Below are 18,503 nucleotides of genomic sequence, written 5' to 3'. Positions count from 1 at the left end.
GACATAAAGATAAAAAATATTCATGAAGTCAATCCATGAACTTTCTACATTTGCAATGTAGAAAATTCTTGAATTAATATATATTTTTTATATTAATATAATTTAAAATTTATTTTTATTATTATAAATATATTAAATAGATTGTGCAAATAATAATATGGATAAATTAAAACATTATTTCTTATTAATCTTACATATAAAATATTGAGCAAATAATTATATCAATTAAAAAATTAAATTTCAATAATTGTGATATCTTAAGAATTATGTTAAATGAATTATGCTAATATGTGATACTTTTCATCCAAGATACAGCTTTTTCTTGTTTGTTGATCGAAAATTTTGAGTAACAATCAAGAGATTTTGAATTCAACATTTGTATATATGATAGGTGATGAATTTGACTTAATTGACCTAAATTTTTACCAAAAAAAAAAACTTCAAGCAAGACTAAACTAAAATGCTTGGTTTTTCACTTGCAAAGTTCAAAATGAAAGTTTGACTTACAGAGTTCAAAATATAAGTTATCACATCTTGTTGATCTGGTAATAGTTGAAGCTTGATTTTAAATTCGTTTGTGATGGTTATAAAATTTTATAAAGTTAACTTTATTTTAATTATAAAAAGTCTTCCATTATAAATATATCTGAAAAATAATAGTTTTTTTAATAAAATAATATTCGACATAAATATGACTGACTTCCAGCAAAAAAGCTGTCAAAATAAACCAATCACCGAGAACACGGCAAAGCTAAGTGATTTCTCAAGCACTCCAAAATTTAAAGGGGCATATTTACCTTAGAAAGTGACGGTTGATTTCCTCGTAACGGTCAATCATGGTGATGATTAAAGTGCCCTATCATTCATATATAACGCAGCATGTTATAATTCTCATATCTTTTGTCCATATCATATAAGTATTCACAGTTATACACAAATGAAGGCAAATACATTCTAACTGCATAACAGACTAAATCTTACCAGCATGTCATCCAAGATATGAGTAAATTTTTTAATTGATAAAAAAGCAAAAGAGGGTTGTATGTGCTGAAGCTAGAAGCAATTTCATTGATGACTTGATTAGCTTTATAACTCTATTGTTGGGAAGTATTGTTCAGCTTTTGGGAAAGAAATCAGGGTTGGGATCTCTGGATAGTCTCTACGAGAACGTCGAGCAGCTTGACGTCAAGTACCTACAGAATGAGGCATGCAAGGAGATGAATCTCAATCCTTGAAGTGCGACTGCAAAAGAGATGTGAATTGTAATTGACTACATCATATATGACAAGACACTAAACTACCATCATGTTGACCATTGAGAGACAATCAACCATCACTTTCAAGAGTAAATAAGCTTATTTAAATTCTCAATCACTTAAGAAATCACTTTATCAGTGATTGGACTGCTCCAAAGATAAAGTCAAGCTTCAAATATCCCCACATCAAAAACGGTTGATCACTCTGTTAAATAATGCAAAATTTGTGGTTCAAATATTTCATTCTTAGATGACCTTTCGACAAGTGATATCAGTAGAACCATTTCATTTTCGACTTGTTACCATCGTTATACAATCAAATTAAGCTATTTTATCATTATAATGAAAAGATTTTCTTGAAATTATAATTAATTATCAACTTTACATCTTTCAAATTATAAATAGTCTGCTATAGCTAGTAAAAATAACTGAATTGTATGTCTATTTATTTCACATTATGAGTTGCACTACTTTAATTGTTCTAGTGGTACGAGCAAACATTTTTAATGAAGACATTATAAGCAACCATCAGCAAGAAGATAGTCTGAATTTGGTTGCTTGGTTCTTTCTTTTATTTGAGATATTCCCTTTGCTTGCAGCAACTGTATGCTTGAACTGCTATTTTAAGTCGTTCTATCCTGATTCTTTAAAGGAATATGAGCAAAAAATTGAAATTTTATATTTATATTTCTTAGTGCTTGAACCGCGACCCCACGTAGTGGGACAAAAGCTTATTGTTGTTGTTGTGTTGTAGTCTATTTTATTCTTTAATTTTACAAAGGAAGTTGTCTCAAGCAAGTGACTACAATCTATGAACTCATTCTAAGCAGGCTCTTCAAGTCGGTTGACGCTGCAAGCAAATGAAAGATTTCAAGGAAAATAAAAAATCAAGCAGCCAAATTCAAGAGTTCTTCTCGTTGATGGCTACTTATATTACATTCATTAAAAGAATTTTGTTCTTACTATTAGGACAATAAAAATAGTAAAACTCAACATATGAAATAAAAAAGTAGAAATTATGTTTTTATTATTATATATAAGGAATCCACATAAACTAATGTAGTCAATCCTGAATCTGAAAAGATGTAAAGTTGATAATTAATTACAATTTTACAAAGAAAATTCTTCTGCTAACACTAAGCAATGATAGAGACATCATTTCGAAGAAAAGATGGCTGATCAAAAGTATCAAATAAAAAAAATTAAATTGAACAAAAGAAATTATAGACAGATTAAACTTAGCATTCTTAAGGCAAACATCCTTTCCAACAAGAATGAAAAAACACAAATTCATTTAATTACCAATGACAGATGAAAAATAGAAAAGAAATGTGAAGATTATTTGTAAGCAAAAACCTTCTAAAGTCGACAACAAAAAATCCACCAATATCTGTCACTATTTTTTCGAACTTGGATGGTCCAATGAACTTTCATTTTTCAAATAATTATAAATAATAAACGTTTGGATGGACCTATGAACCTTCCTCCATTTCTATATTTGACTATATGAACTTCTTCGTTATTATGAAACAATATCACCCTCACGGTATCACTGCTGCAGAATTCCCGATCTTAACATCCAGGTTCCCGAAGGTCAAGGTGACGATTAATGTGTCTCTCCATTTATGACCCAACCTATTAATTATTAGGATTCCCCACTTCTGCACTCTCATCTCTTTTTGCATGAAAACCCATGAATCTAAGGCTTCTCTGTTATATGTGGAGGCAAGAGCAATCAAACTACAGCACATACATTACTTCCCATTACGCCGTGCCTAAGATAAGTGTAAGGATTCTAATTCATAAAAAGCAAAAGAGGGTTGTATATGCCGAAGCTAAAAGCGATTTCATTGATGCCCTGTTTAGCTTCCCTACTCTACCGCTAGGAAGTATCGTTCGGCTTTTGGGGAAGCAGACAGGTTTAGGATCTCTCGATAGCCTTTATGAGAGCATTGAGCAGCTTGAAGTCAAGTATATACAAACCGATGCATGCCAATGCATGCTTCTCAAATCTCGAAGTGCGGCTGCAAAAATATGCGAGGACTAGAAGACTAAAAATATTCATAATGTCAATCCAAGAACTTGAATTGATATAATGAATATTTTTAACCGTAAACTTATTGCATATCATTGCAGTTGCAATTCAAGAATTGAGAAACATTTTCTTGCATGCCTCAATCTGTAAGTGTTGACGTTAAACTGCTCAACGCTCTCATAGAGGCTGTTCAAAGATCCCAGCTTGATTGCTTGCGTAAAAGCTAAACAATCCTTCCCAATGACAAAGTCAAAAAGTTAAACAAAATGTCAATGAAATTGTTTTCAGTTTCAGCATACACAACCCACTTTTTATCTTTATCAACTAGAAATATTACCTTGATCTTGGACATGACGTATTGAGAATATAGCCAAAATCTTACTCTAGTGCCTTCACTTATTTAACCATGAAGAGTAGGGCTGATACTTGGGTTTCAATGGCAAAAGAGATGGAAATCGTAATTGGCTACGTCGTATATGACAAAACACTTTAACCACCATCATGATTAACCATTGAGAGGCAATCAACCATCACTTTCAAGAGTGAATAGGCTTGTTTAAATTATCATCCACTTGAGAAATCACTTTCTCGGTGATTGGAATGCTCCAAAGATAAAGTCAAGCTTCAATTATCCCCACATCAGAGGAACTTGAGCACCCTGCAGCATAAATTGGAATACTCCCCAGTGTGTCATGTCTAAGATAAGCATAAGATTTTTAATTAACAAAGAGCAGAAGAGGGTCGTGTACTGAAGTTGGTAGCGATTTTGTTGACTATTGTTTAGATTCTTGACTTGCTGCTGGGATGCATCGTCTGGCTTTTGGGCAAGCAGTCGGGATTTGGATCTCTTGGCAGCCTTTACGAGGGTGTTAAGCAACTTGACAACAAACACTTGCAGACCGGGCATGCAAGAAAATGATTTTCAATCCTTAAAGTGTGACATCAATAATATGTGAAGATTTTAAGATTAAAACATTCATGTTGCCAATCTAATGACTCTCTATATTTGCAATTTAAGTGATTGCTTAACTCAATCAACATGTTACTAAACGTATGCAAAAAAATGATCAATGCAGCCGTTATGGAAAACTGATAACAAATACTTGATTTTGGCGAAAAGAAACATCCAATGATGGAGGAATATTTGTTAATGAAACAATCAGATTTATGATAACTGATGATTTACAGGTGATACCGACTTCTTTGATGAAGGGCTTCTCCCTTCTTGAAGAGTTGCACGTTAAAGATGCACGTATCTTAGAGGAAAGGTTAATAGATTTCAACACAGAGGAGGTACATAAACAGTTGATGAATGAAGCAGTTAACCTACAATTGTTGAAAATTTGAAATTAGAATGTGCACTTTTGTTTTTATTTTCAGGCTTTGAACTTGTTGAGGAGGTCACTAGTATCCAAGAATTCATTGACGGGGGATTTGTTTTACTGATGGCACCACGCAAACAAGTGTAAAACGCCTTTTCGAGATTAAAGAAGACATGAGTGACAAGAAGCAGAAAGTGAAATTAATATAAAACACATCTCATCTTAAATAAGAAAAACAATGATGTTTTGTCTGCGAATGTTGGGGAAGATTTTGCCAAGTTTTCTAACATTTCCACTTGGCTCTATACTTAAACTTCTTTATGATAATGTATCAGTGCTGGGCAGCTGCATCAGCAATTTATATACATCAGCAAAGAGTATGAGCTAGAGTGCTTCAAATTAGAAAATAGCATAAACATGTTGCTATCTTCAAAACTTGCAACTTTCCATGGTATTGAAAAGCTAAAGAAAAGAAGAAAAGAAAGCCACAGGCAAAGAAAAGACTGCCAAATGATTTACTAAGGCAAATGAAGTTTCATCTGATCTCCCAACTAGGGGCCATAACATATATATATATATATATATATATATATACACAAAATTGAGCAAATACAAAAAAGACCAACGGGCTTTGAATGAGAGGGGATCGTTTAAGATCCAAACAGTTGTGAGTGACAGTTGCCTTGGCGTGAATTTCTTGAGATGTTGTGGATCTTCGTAGTTGTAGATGTGCTTGTTGTGTCGCGCTATTATGCCCCCGCAAACGAACGGTGAAGGAAGAACTGTGAGTTTGAACCGAAAAAGATGATACTGAGGTGTGGAAAGTGGTTTAGTGAGAACATCGGTGATTTGATTCTGAGTGGAAATAGGAACAACTCGAATCTCCTTAGTTATTAATTATGGTCAGTTGAACTGAAAATGGACATCAACCTCGATATTGCTTGTTTTGGGCGTGGAAGACAGGATTGTTGGCGAGAGCTATGCCGACATGCTATCACAGTGTATATCTATCTGTAAGAGATTTGGAGATGTGAAAATCTGAGAGTAGAGACATATGACATAGAAGTAGTAGAGTGGCTAAACTCTGTATTCCGCTTCCTTTGAGGAATGAGTGACAGTTTGTTGTTTCTTCACTGTTCCAAAGAAATGAGTGTGTCCCAAGAAATGAACAATAGCCGGAAGTTGATCGTCGAGTAGTCGAACTCGTGGCACATTCAGCGTTGAAGAAAGTTTGAAGTGAAAGAGGTGATTTTAAATGGGAAGACCGAAGGTAGATTGCCACGAATGTAGTGAAGAAGACGGTTGAGTTGTAGAAAATGTATGGTAAGGGATTGTGAATATGTTTGGCAAAGGTGATTGACAGCAAAAGAAATGTTAGGACGAGTAATATAGTAAGATATTGTAAGGAGCAGGTAAGTTGGCGATATTGATAGGTGGGATCGGAGAAAGTGAAAATCTAGTGAGAACATTGGCGTAGTAGCTTCGTATAGGAAGGATTGGAAATTGGTAATTTATCAGCCATTCACACACATTCTTAGATGCAGCAATAAAAAAATAAACAAACACACCAATCATTCACCAACCAGCATTGCAGTTAAAAATCACATAGAAAACTACGTCCACCGTACAGCAGCAAAAAAGTAAGCATCGGACCTTAACCTAAAACTTAGTAGTATTTCATAACCAAACGAAATCTACTGATTCTTACAGCTAGACTGGTACTGGGTTTAAATAATCCTAGTCAGTTATTGATTGAAGGTTTTTTAATTTGATCTAAATTTTAGATTGTTGAGCCTTTAGACCTAAGGAATCAAGATATTTTGATGTTACAAATTCAAGTTTGGAGTTGATTTAAAATTTTGGTGGACGGTTCATTTTAAGTATAATTTAATTGTTAGGATTGAGTAATGAATGTGATATGTCTCAAATAATTTTTAATTAACAGTTTTAGTCAGTCATTATATTATTTAATTAATAATTTTATAAAAAGGTTTTTTTTAATAATTTGTTTAAAATATTTTCGTTCTGAATTCTATTAATTTTAATAAATTATTGAATTTTAATGAGTTATTATAACTTGATAAATCAAATTGATTGAAAAATTTAAAGATTTCTTATGTATATTTTTAATAATTCATTAGATTTCTAAAATTTCTATTTTTATTCTATATTCTTATTATTTAAGTTTGACAAGTAATTATATAATTTAACATGTTTTATTTTGGTCTCCTGTTTGTTTTAATTGTTACAATTTTTTTGTTAATTTCCAAAGATTTTATTTAATCGTTTATGAATTTCTTCACTTATTATTATTTTGTAATAATGATCCTTAAAACTTTTATATTTGAGATTTAATGATTATTTATTTTTGTGCTAAAATTACAAATTTTATTAAATTTTATTATTTTTATTTTCTTATGTCTTTTTTTTTTAATTTAGATGTTTAATTAATTATGTATCTTTAACAAGATGAATTTTATTTTATTATCATTATATTTTTTTATTCAAATTATGTATGTTATTTTAATGGTTGGAGGTTCTATAATCTTTAAAGAGATTTAATGATTAATTTAATGATTATTTAAGTTTTGATTAGATTAAATTAATTAGATATACCACTAATCCTAAGCAAATGTGTCACTAAATTTTTCTAGGTTTAATATTCTTCCTTAAAGAGTGCGATCGCATCCTAAAGCTAAATTTTCTAAGACTCGTCCTTAATTTTTTGTTCTTAAGTATCACTAAATCCTTTGGACATACGCGTGATTAAATGTGAATTTTAGGGTTATAAATAACAAAAATAGAAAAATATAAATAGCTAGAACAAAAATTTAACTTGAAAATAATTTTGAATTTAAAAGTGACAATAAAAAAAACTAAAGGTTTCTATAGACCATATAAGTTAGAAATTCGCACAATAATCACATCAAGGTTTTGAGCCTTAAGGTTTATCAGTTCTAGGACATACTTAACCAAACCTGGCGGGAAGCCAATGTACTCGATATTTTTTCCGGCTGAGCACCTCCACCCGGTTGGAATGGAGGCCGACATGACCCCTTCTTGAACATATTTTTTTTTTTGCTCACCTTGATTGTGTACCAATTCCTCCACTGTCATGCAAACAAAAAAGAATAAAACAAGTATTAGAAGGCACATTTTAATAATTATAAATGAAAATAATTAAATAAAAATTATTAAAAATTCAAACATACCTTCTTTGTGGCTGAACACCCAATTTATTGACTTTGCTTTGAACTTCTTCACTTTTGAAAAGCATACATTAGTATCTTTCCAACATCACCTCAAGCACAAGAAAAGGGGGAATAAAAGGGGAGAAAGAGATGAGTAGAGAGAAAAAGGGCTTTTACTTTATTCAAAACTTTCATTTTCTAATAAATTTCCCAAACTAACTCATTCTTTAACACAAACTACTTTTCATCTTCCTTTCACAAAACTCACATATTTTACTGTCCCAACACATTTCACTTTCTCAAAATTCCTACATCTCACTATCCAAAACACTCTTATACTTTTCAAATCATCATACAACTTTTACTTTTAAACAATTATGCATTTCACATAACATTTCACTATTCAAACATACCACTCTTTCCAAAACATTTACCAAACTCCACAACACCCTTCAAAACACACACAAGTACTTCTAATTTACACACAAAGACACTTTTCCAAAACACACACACACCGCAAGTTCAATTTTGTTCAAAAACTCCAAACACTTTACCTATTTCAATTTGTTTTATCAACAAAACCTTTCAAATACTATACTTCACCTTTCACACATCTTAAATTTCACTTTTCAAGACACATTTTCACACTTAACACATTTTACTTTTAAGTCAAACATAAATCACTTTCCAAAATCACTTGGTTCACTTTTCAAAAATGCACATATTCCACTTTACCATTCAAATTATAAACATTTTTCTCGTAAGGGCAACTTCCTTAAGTGCAAAGCAATCTAACACTTCCTCTTTCCCAAAAACAAACCACATGAAACAAAGCAAATTATTCATCAAAATGGGTCATTATTAGTAATAACATCTTTTCAAAGACTTCGGATTTATTTCCCATCAATTCAAGAAACCTTTCAATCACATGAAAACTTTACATAATGTCTATGTATGCTCATATTGAAAAACAAAGCACAATCATGCACTTTAACATTTTCCTCTTCACCGAATCAAAACAAGAAACCATTCTTGATGCAAGTGCAAAGAAAGAATTACTAGACTTCAAATTGAATCCAACTTGCAACTGTAAGCTTCCAACTTATTTATCCCGAATCAATACTTATGTCAAATGAAATTTGAGAGAAGAAAGGAAAATTATAGCAACTTTATTTCTTCCAACAAGTCAAAAAGCTTTCCAATTATGAACCATGATTCATGCAACCAACAATTTCTTAAATGTATCATACAATTCCGAGCCCTCTTTCTCTTGAATCATGAATGTACAAAAACCATTGCACACTTTTATAGAAAAAGAAAACAAGAGTATAGGTAGAAGTGAATAAGAAACAAAATTTAGCACTTTTGCAACTCATTAAAGGAATATTTCAGCATTATGTAATTTGCTACAATGACACCTCAACACTATACAATGCATCACAAGAATATTTATGTTTTTTTTTTTAGTTCACTACAAGAAGATTAACGCTTGCAAAACCTTCGAAAATAAATGCATACAACTCTTCCTTTTATCAATGCAAGAATTCAAAGTAATGAATAGAGAGGAGAAGAGTTATGACTGTGGCCCTTTTCCAATATTTTTGTAAATGAATTATGAGTACTCACCAAAAAAAAAACACATGAATTCTCTTCAATGCTCCAAAAAGAAAATTCAGGAAATATTTTCAGCAACAGTTTTCATAGAAAAAAAAAATTCATTACACCGATATCTCTAGCTTCATTAACAATTTAATTCAATTACCATAGGTCACTACGGGACGATTATGAAAAAGGTTGCTTGCTATCCCCAAAAGTTTAATTATTAAAATTGGAAACAATCGTTAAATGTTTTAACCATAAATAACAACGGGAAATCCATTTTGCATAACGACACAGTTAACCAACGGATGTAAGTTTTGTTTAATTATATAAAACCTCAACTGATAAACTCCAACAGGTTATATATAGATATATGAAAATGAAAATTGTCATCAAACATCAAGGAAATATTTTCACAACCATTTGTAAGATTTATTCTAATCTCAAAGATGATGTGAGTTGTTTCATTTCTTTTGGTTTCAATCAACATGAGATGGGTCGAATGAAAGCTGAGTTGGTGCTACATCAATGGATAACTGGAAATCCACCTAAAGGAAATCCCGGAGGCGATGTCTACACTAGGCTGCGAAGACCTAGGCACTAAAGATTAATTTGGGAAAATCGACCTCAAATAATGAGATCAATAGGAAAGATACCACGTCCTGTGTGAGATATTGGAAGCGTACGACCAAAAATCCGCATTATTGGTGAGCAATACACATTAAATGGATTGCTGCATAATTCCTACGATTCCTTCAGGACACTTTTGCAATATTCTCTATGGCACTAAAGGAAGCAGCTTTCTTTTAGCAAAATGAAGTAAATCCTCCGATAGCTGCATTATTCAATTAAAGGGGTCACTAGAAGAATAAAATGGAGATTGAATTAATCTCTTGGCTACAGTTAATAATGACCATGGAGGTGTCATTATGAATTGAAAGTATTAATAGATCCAAAAGCTTATAAAATGCCCCTAAAATTATTTATATGGTCAAGAAGAAGAAAATTATGCCAAATCTTCGACTCAAAAAGGCATACAAAACTCATTGATGTACAGATTGCCTGGCAAGTTTTAACTCCACCAGATGTTATATATATAAATAGTTATTTGCTTCTGTGATTCAGACGGACTTAGCAACATCTCCACAAGTATGAACAAATCCCTTGTGCTTATAATTACTTGAATAACCATCACATCAAGAACAAATCATAAGCTACAATATTATTTCCTTCTAAACACACAATTCTCAATAGGCTGCCCTATACATGTAGAAAAGGGAAGAAATAAATGAAAGAAAGCTTTCCGATTACCGGGGATTGGGAATTCGATTGCGGCTCTTTGGATTTCTTGGATTTTTCTTCCCAAACGAATCACTTCCGACTTCGTCTTCCTCACGTGAACGAGCCCACTTCCTCACTTCTCCGGCTTCCAACATAAGAGAGAAATTCCCTTTGTAATCAAGTCTTATGTCGGCCTCCTTGAAAATCGGAAGCCAATCGAATTGAACCTCCCGTCCGTCACCGTCAATTGCAACCCACACAAGAAATCGCGTCTCTAGCTCTTCTTCCACACACAAACTTAAACTCATTCATTAAACACTTCATTTTCATAAACACACAATTCTCTTTTCAAAGATCTCACATTTTAATCTTGTGTTGTGCTATTAAAAGCAATTACTAAAACTGGAAAAAATTACATCAAAGAAGTTTTCTATGTCTGGGTTTTGTCCAAAGTGTTATTGTCAAAATGTATACAATTATTATTACACACCTTTTTGCAAGTATGAAGTCATAGAGCATAATCCAAAGTCAGAGAAGGTAAGGACAGATGGTGTTGGAGCTTTTGTTGTTGACTCCATAAGACTTATGGTTGCAGATAATCTTTACATTTCTCCTCTATCATTCATCTCCACTATCAATAATTATAGAACAAACTTTCCCATTTCCGATCTTGTTGAGAAGATTGTCTGCATTGATAAGGCTATGGTAAATCATCTCTAATTTAATTTGTTATATCTAATTGGGTCGCATTTTATTTTCATTTATTTAATGGATATTTATGATCAATTATATTTTATTCGGAATGATATGCTGATATCCAACACTCTGTTAACTGCCGTTTTCTTTTCTAAAGCCAAGGCGAAGCAAAAGACGCCAATTTCTTCAGACTACCGTAAAGTATGTTGAAAAAATGTTTAATTTTAGGATACAACTGTCATTCAATGAAACTAAGTTATTTCTATGCTATTGTGACGTCGGATCAGAAGTAATGATGGCAGCTCGCTGGCGGCAAAGGTAACCATCTTTCTTCTCCATCATTATCATCGGCACCATTGCTTCATTGCCTTGTTGGCGGTCATCCCTTCTTTTTATAGCTAGATAAATTATACAATAGTTAAGATATTATCCTTACACTCTTTATTATCTTTAACCCTCTTGTCCAATGATTTTTCAATCTAATTAAACTAAATTGCATCGGAGATTTGGGATTTTACTTTGCTCATTGAATAACTAATAATAATATTTTGTGAGAATTAAATTATAAATCTAATTTCTAATGGGTTTTTATAGCTAGCCAAATATATAGATGCAGCCATTAACGATGATATATGTATGTGTGGACTAATCAATGATGGTAGCTACAATAGGTGGGCTGGCTTCGTTTGGGTCAGCTTTGACCATTATTTTTTTCATAATTTTCAAAAAAAAATTATACTTCACAATAAATTTAGAAAGCAGTAAGAAAACAAATGTAATAAAAAAGTAATGCTTCCTTGACTGCTCTAAAGGATGGCGATCATTTATGGATTAATATAAGTTTTCCTAAAATAAAATAAATTAATTAATAAAATTGAATTATTCTAATAATTAAAATTAATGAAAGAATGGATTGATTTAAATAACATTATTTTATTTATTATTTAATTTGATTAAATAGAATTAGAATATTTAATTTGTTTATATAATTAATTAATTAATAATTAATTTTGATATTCATTTATGCTAATTATTGTTTAATTAGCATAAGTTGAATTGAAAGGATATTAATTAAACGAGGTGGAAAATGAAAAAAAAAAAAACATTTTTTGATTGAATGGTATTGTGCCTATTAACCTCTTCCAGTGGCAGCAGGGAATGATATTCTCTACCTATTTATTAGCATAAGTCTGGTCTAAACTTCGTGCCGAATCACTGTTGCAGGATTCTCGATCTTAACATCTCGTCACACTTAAATAGATTGTTGATTGCCAAAGAGATTTGAAGCATTTTGAATGGAGGATGCGGGCTCCAGAAAGTTAAGGTGACGGTTTATGTGTCTCCATTTATGATCCATCCTGTTAATTATTATGATTCCCCACTTAGGCACTCTCATCTTTTTGCACGAAACCTATCAGCCTAAGGCTTCTCTGTTATATGTGGAGGCAAGAACAATCAACTTACAGCACAGAACATACCTTACTTCCCATTACGCTATGCCTCATATAAGTATAAGGCTTCTAATTGTGAAAGAGCAAAAGCGGATTGTGTATGCTGAAGCTAGAGGTAATTTCATTGATGTTCTGTTTAGCTACCTTATTATTCCGATGGGAAACATCGTCCGGCTTTTGGGTAAGCAATCAGGTTTAGGATCTCTAGACAGACTCTATGAAAGCATTGAGCACCTTGACGCCAAGCACCTGCAGACTGAAGCTTGCAAGGAAATACTTCTCAAACCTAGAAGTGCGGCTGCACTAATATGTGAGAAATTAAAAATTAAAAATATTCACGTTGACAATACATAAACTTTCTACATTTGCAATGAAGATTAACATACGTTTAATAACATGTTGATTGAGTTAAGCAATCACTTTTATTGCAAATGTAAAAAATTCTTGAATTGATATAATTAATATTTTTAATTGTCATGTTCTTACATACTGTTGCAGCTGCAATTCAAGAATTGAGAAGCATTTTATTGCATGCATTAATCTGCAGGTGTTGACGTCAAAGTATTCAACGATTTTATTGAGCCTGTTTAGAGATCCCAACTATGATTGTTTGAGTAAAAGCTGACCGATACTTCCCAATGGCAGAGTCAGAAAGTTAAACAAAATTTCAATGAAATTGTTTTCACTCTCAGCATACACAACCCAGTTTTCGAATTGATCAATTAGAAATTTTGCCTTGATCTTGGACATGACGTATTGAGAAGATAGGCACGATCTTACTCTAGTGCCTTCACTTATTTAACTGTGAAGAGTATGGCTGATCCTTGGGTTTCAATGGAAAAAGAGATGGGAATCGTAGTTGGCTACATGACTAAAGCCAGTAAATAGGCTTGTTTAAATTCTCATCCATTTGAGAAATCACTTTCTAGATGATTGGAATGCTCCAAAGATAAAGTCAAGCTTCAATTATCCCCACATCAGAAACGGTTGATCACAACGAACTCGATGTATATAAGTTAAAAATCAAGCAACAAGGGGCAATCCCGAACAGAATATAAATACAACAAAGCACCTTAAGCATCTCAAACAATATTACTTTATATATATATACAAATATGGAGATAATAATACAAAAAAGAAACTACTATAATTAAATTTGAGATCACCTGAACTCTAATTTTAATAAACTTATAGTCAAATTAAATGTATTAACAAGATGAACCCATCGACACCGCAATATATTTAATGACTCCAAATAAGCGCAAATCGAGTATTTAAAATATAATTAGAAGCTCTATGAAATTAATTAAAGGACCAAATGATCATCAATTTTATGTGCTTAGAGTTAAATTAAGCAACTCAACGAGACGAATCCAATGAGCCTTCATCACACTAAACTACAAATGTAAAGACAAAAATTTGTAAAAGATCACCAAATTCTCCTCTAACCAACTCAAGATACACTTCGACAATCATAATGCAACTTTGCAAAATTTTCATGAATGCTCAATCATTAGAACATAGTGGTTCAACCCTACTCACTGAGAGAAGGAAAACTATATTGGATAAAAGTATTGGAAACTCTTAAATCACACATTCATCAAATTGAAATGGTAAATCTCATCACCATTCCTACATTAAATAACAGCAAAACTCATTATCTTCCCTATCAACAAGATTCTTAAAGTGATAATGAAAATATATAGCCATTAGAGGCAAGAGAAAGCTAGTTTGGGGTAAAACTTTCAAAGAACCATTAGAGGAAAGAATCCCTTATTCCTTTATAAACTCATGATGAGATGACTAACTAGATGTTAAGAATAAAAGATATAAAGCAAACAAAGCATCTTCTCATCACTAACAAATATTTTCAATCAAGGAGACCTTTCCAAAACCTATATCGCAATCGCTATCACTAATAGAACTCATCAAATTTTCATCTCAAACATTGAGAATCTCAGCAGGATCCGGTTAAACAACCATAAGAAATTCATTCTCTTTGCAATAAGAGAAAGCAAGAGAAAAAGAAACATTTCTCTATTTTCAACTTCGCATACTTTCTTTCCTTCAAAAAAAAAAAAAACGATAGCAATAAACTTTCCCAAATCATTTCTATCATCAAGATTGCTAAACGGAAGAGAAAGAAGACGAGGATGTAGAAGATATACCTATAGCAAAAATGACCGGCGGCTAGGACAAATCAACGAGAAGAGGGCAGGCGGACCTGGAGGCGTGTGGCCCTGGCGTCGTATGAGAGCAGGGAGCGACGGGCTAGAGGGGGAGGGGCGATTCTTGGAGCTTGCGAACAGAGATAGAGATCGGAGCTTGGGATTTTCACCTGGGTCGGGTATGCGAATCCAAGAGAGAGAGGCGGAGATGTTCCGGCTCCTTTCGAACGAACAGAGAGTGGGAGAGGAATTTAGAGCACACGGTCTCCTCAATACGGTGGGGGCAAAATGGGCTCCACGTGGCGCGATACTACTTGTTTGCACATACAGAACTACGTACGTCCGCACTCGGCACCCAATAAAAACTCTAGGAGACGAGGGAGGGGGGCTCGTTCGCGAACTGCAATTATTGTCGTTATTCGAATGGGTTTTAATTCTAATGTAGACAGATTTGCATGCTTAAAAAACAATTTTTTTTTTACTATTTGATTTATAAGTATATTTATTTAAACAAAATTAGTTAACATTTTAAAATTAGACTAATTCAAATCCTTTTTCTTAATTAAACTAAAGTCATTTCAGTTTGATTGGATCACGACGAGTCATTTCTACATCAGTAGGTGTCACCTAGGGGAAATCCTGAAGGAGGCATCTATACTAGAGTTGATTTCGAGGAAATTGACATCGAATAATGAGATCAACATATGTCTAAACCGAACTTTTATTATGTCCGGTGTAAGGACGTAGAGGAACGTCCGGTCGGAGGCAAAATTCCGCCAAAAAACTCAGTATTTGCTTGGAATTACTAGGTATTATTTGATAATAATGAGGAATACTGCTCTGTGAAGATCAATACCGAGTTATACCGAGATATACCGAGCAATACCGAGTTGTACCGAGTTTTTTCTAGGAGAAACTCGGTACAACTTTTGTATAACTCGGTATTGCTCGGTATAGCTCGGTATTGGGTCTTCACGTGATGGTATTCCTCATTATTGTTTGGTATTGCTCGGTATTTCTCATTTTTTGGTGCGATTTGGCCTCCGACCGGACGTTCCTCTACGTCCAGTTGGAGGACGTAATAATTGTTCTGTCTAAACCGTTGTGTTCCTATCTTGATTCTTTGAGTATTATGAGCAAGAATGTGAATATCTATATTCATATTTCCTATTGCTTGAACAGGTCAGTTTTTTACTTTTTTATCCAGATTAATTATTGATGAAGCTATTTTGTTCTTTGATTTTAAAGAGAGATGTACATATATTTTATTTGTTTCTACATATTTGGATTCTTGCAGTTGCATTGGGTCTATAAATATAAGTGCATGAAATTTGTTTTTGCAGCTATTTATAAATGCAATGGCTATTTCTCTTTGTGCTAAAGCACATGAATGATTTTGTGCACCCAAACATCTAAAAAATCAAATTTAAGTCAAGAATGCCTGATTCAAGCCAAGTTGACCTGATTCAAGCCATGCCGACTAAGTTCATGCCAAACTAACTCATTCTATGTATTTGGACTCAGCTCAAGAGGCACTCATATGTTTGCAAATGAAATTGACTCAAGCGACTTCTATCTATCAGCTCATCCCAAGCAGGTGAATACGATTCATTAAATCGGTCCTAACAAATATGATCTATAAAATCTACCCTAGCGACTTCATATGATAAAGCATTTATAGGCTATCGATTTATTTGATAATTAACCAATAATTGTCCAATTAGACATTGTAATTAAGCTGTAGCTGTAACAAAAGCTCTATATTCCGCTTCCATTAAGTAACGAATGACAGTTTCTTGTTTCTTGACTATCCAAGAAATGAGTGTGCTCCCAAGGAACGAATAATAGCCTGAAGTTGATCGTCAAGTAGTTGAATCCGTGGCCCAGTCAGCATTGGAGAAAATTTGAAGGTGAAGAGGTGATTTATGAATGGGAAGATCGAAGGTAAAAGTGCCATGAATGTAGCGAAGAAGACGTTTGAGTTGTAGAAAATGTATGGGCAAGGGATTGTGAAGATGTTGGCAAAGGTGATTGACAACAATGGAAATATTAGGACAAGTAATAATAAGATATTGTAAGGAGTCGGCAAGTTGGTGATATGAGGTGGGATCAAAGAAGTGAAAATCAGTGAGAACATTGACGGGTAGCTTTGTATAGGAAGGATTGGAAATTAGTTTACAGTGCAGAAGACCGGCTTGTTGAAGAATAGTCTCGACGTAAAAAGATTGGGAGAGATGGAAATGAGTGGGATGATGATTAAATTCGATGCCAATAAATTTGGATGGTTGGCCAAGATGTTTGATAGAGAAGTGTTTGCTAAGGGATGAAATGATATGAAGAAGAGTGCGATAATGATCACCGATGAGAAGAATATCGTCGACATAGATAAGCAGGTAAGCTTGATTGTTGCTATTGCGATAAGTGATAACGGAGGGATCGGCGTGAATTTTCCGAAACCGGAACAAGAGAATGACTTGAGAGAAGGTATGAAATCATTGTTGTGGTGCTTGTTTTAAGCCGTAAATAGATTTTAGAAGAAGACAAACATTATGGAGATGTTTCGAGTTTTCGAATCCACGAGGTGGTTTCATATAAATTTATTTATGAATGGGGCCGTGAAGAAAGGCACTGGTGATGTCAAGTTTATGTATGTGTCAGTTGTTATGCATTGCGACCGACAGAAGTTCACGAATAATAGAGAATTTGGCGACATGACTGAATATCTCATTATAGTTTAACTCATATTCTTGATGATCGCCTTGAGCTACAAGGTGAGCTTTGTGTCTAGCGGTGGACCCATCGGCGTTTAAGTTAGTTTTTTAAGTCCATCAAGAGCCAATAATATTGATGTTGGAAGTAGGAGGAACACGGGACCAAGGGCTTTATTATTGAAGGGCAAGGAATTCGAAGGTCATTGCTACCCTCCATTGAGGATATTTGGATGCTTAAGTGTAGGAGGTGGGTGTGAGTGGGATAGTGAAGTTTGATGAGTGAGATTCACAAGTTGACGCGGCTTTAAGTAACCCATTTGCAAATAGGTAACCATAGGATGAGAGTAGCGTATGGGAAGGAGAGGAGCGGGCATATGGTAAGGGGAGGAGTGGGTATATGAGATGAAGGGTCCGTAGAGGAGAGAAGAGTGTGAGGTGTGGGAGACTGAGTGGTGTTGGAGGAGATATCATGAGTGGGAATGGGAGAAGATGGTGCTGGTATGGAGGGAGTGATGGGAGACTTGGATGAATTGGAGGAATTGATAAGAGATGGTGGAAGAACGAGATTGGGATTTGGAGGTGGAGTGATGGGAGTGTGTGAAGTGATGCTGGAAGAAGAGGAGTAAGGAAAGGTAGACTCATCAAAGGTTACATAATTATATATGATAATTCGATCATAGGTGAGATCCATACATTTGTAGCCTTTGTAGTTGGTGGCATATCCGAGAAACACAGAGAGGAGATTTGATGTTGAGTTTGTGACAAGTGGTAGGAAGTAGGAGGTAGAAGGGGA

At 33.6% G+C, this 18,503-nt stretch overlaps 1 long non-coding RNA gene across 4 annotated transcripts; it reads right to left on the bottom strand.

The window, feature by feature from the left end:
* Nucleotides 1-797: 797 nt before the first annotated feature.
* Nucleotides 798-15,247, bottom strand: LOC114579648. Of its 4 annotated transcripts, none has more exons than XR_003700747.1 (4): nt 4,041-5,182; nt 1,376-3,949; nt 982-1,193; nt 798-856 (listed from the first exon to the last, which is right to left on the bottom strand). It is a non-coding gene; the product is annotated as an uncharacterized LOC114579648 (long non-coding RNA). The 4 variants fall into 4 exon arrangements; XR_003700748.1 differs by lacking the exon at nt 798-856 and adding an exon at nt 15,000-15,247 and having other exon boundaries at nt 881-1,193; nt 4,041-4,182; XR_003700746.1 differs by lacking the exon at nt 798-856 and having other exon boundaries at nt 881-1,242; nt 4,041-5,181.
* Between the last annotated feature and the right edge of the window lie 3,256 nt (nt 15,248-18,503).

The sequence above is a fragment of the Dendrobium catenatum genome, unplaced genomic scaffold, assembly GCF_001605985.2.
Source record: "Dendrobium catenatum unplaced genomic scaffold, ASM160598v2 fragScaff_scaffold_601, whole genome shotgun sequence".
Lineage (NCBI taxonomy): Eukaryota > Viridiplantae > Streptophyta > Magnoliopsida > Asparagales > Orchidaceae > Dendrobium > Dendrobium catenatum.
The sequence above is the reverse complement of the archived record's forward strand: the minus strand, read 5'-3'. Positions and strand labels throughout refer to the sequence as shown.